Here is a 682-nt window from a genome sequence, read left to right as displayed (position 1 = left end):
CCCCGTCCCCGTCCCCGTCCCCGTCCCCGTCCCGTTCCCGCCCCCCCCGCCACCCCCTTCCGCGGCACCAACCCCCCCCGCAAGCAACGGGAAGGGGCGCAGCTTTCTATCAGCTCGGCTGAAACGCCCGAAGGCGGGGCGGCGTCTGTGTTTCAAAAGCGGAAAAAAAATAAAAAAGCAACAAAAACCAAAAAATTCCCGCCGCCCCGCCCCCCCCCCCCCCCCACCTCCCCCCGTGCAGGCACCCCTGCAAACGGGCCTCCGGCACGGCAGCCCGGCCGCCGCACCCCCACCCGCAAGCCCCCCCCCACCGCCGCCCCGGCCGAGAGCGCACAAGCAGCCCCTGCCGCCGCCCCCCCCCACCCCCCCCCCGGTGCGGGCACCCCTGCATACGGGCCTCCGGCACGGCCGCTCCGCTGCCCCCCCCCACCCCGCCACCCCCCCACCGCCGCCCCGGCCGAGAGCGCACAAGCAGCCCCTGCCGCCGCCCCCCCCCCCCCCCCCCCCCCGACTCAAACCTCAATCTTCTCGGAAAAGAGGCCCCGTCCCCAGCCTACCTCAGCGCAAGGCTCCCCGCCTGCTCCTCGACCCCGTCTCTCAGTCTCTGTCTCCCCCTTCTGCCGCGGGGAAGCGCCCGCCCCTTGCCGGCGGGTGGGCGGGGCGGGCCGGCTCGGGTTCCGGT

This window comes from Opisthocomus hoazin, unplaced genomic scaffold, assembly GCF_030867145.1.
Source record: "Opisthocomus hoazin isolate bOpiHoa1 unplaced genomic scaffold, bOpiHoa1.hap1 HAP1_SCAFFOLD_141, whole genome shotgun sequence".
NCBI lineage: Eukaryota > Metazoa > Chordata > Aves > Opisthocomiformes > Opisthocomidae > Opisthocomus > Opisthocomus hoazin.
This window is presented reverse-complemented; position numbering follows the sequence as displayed.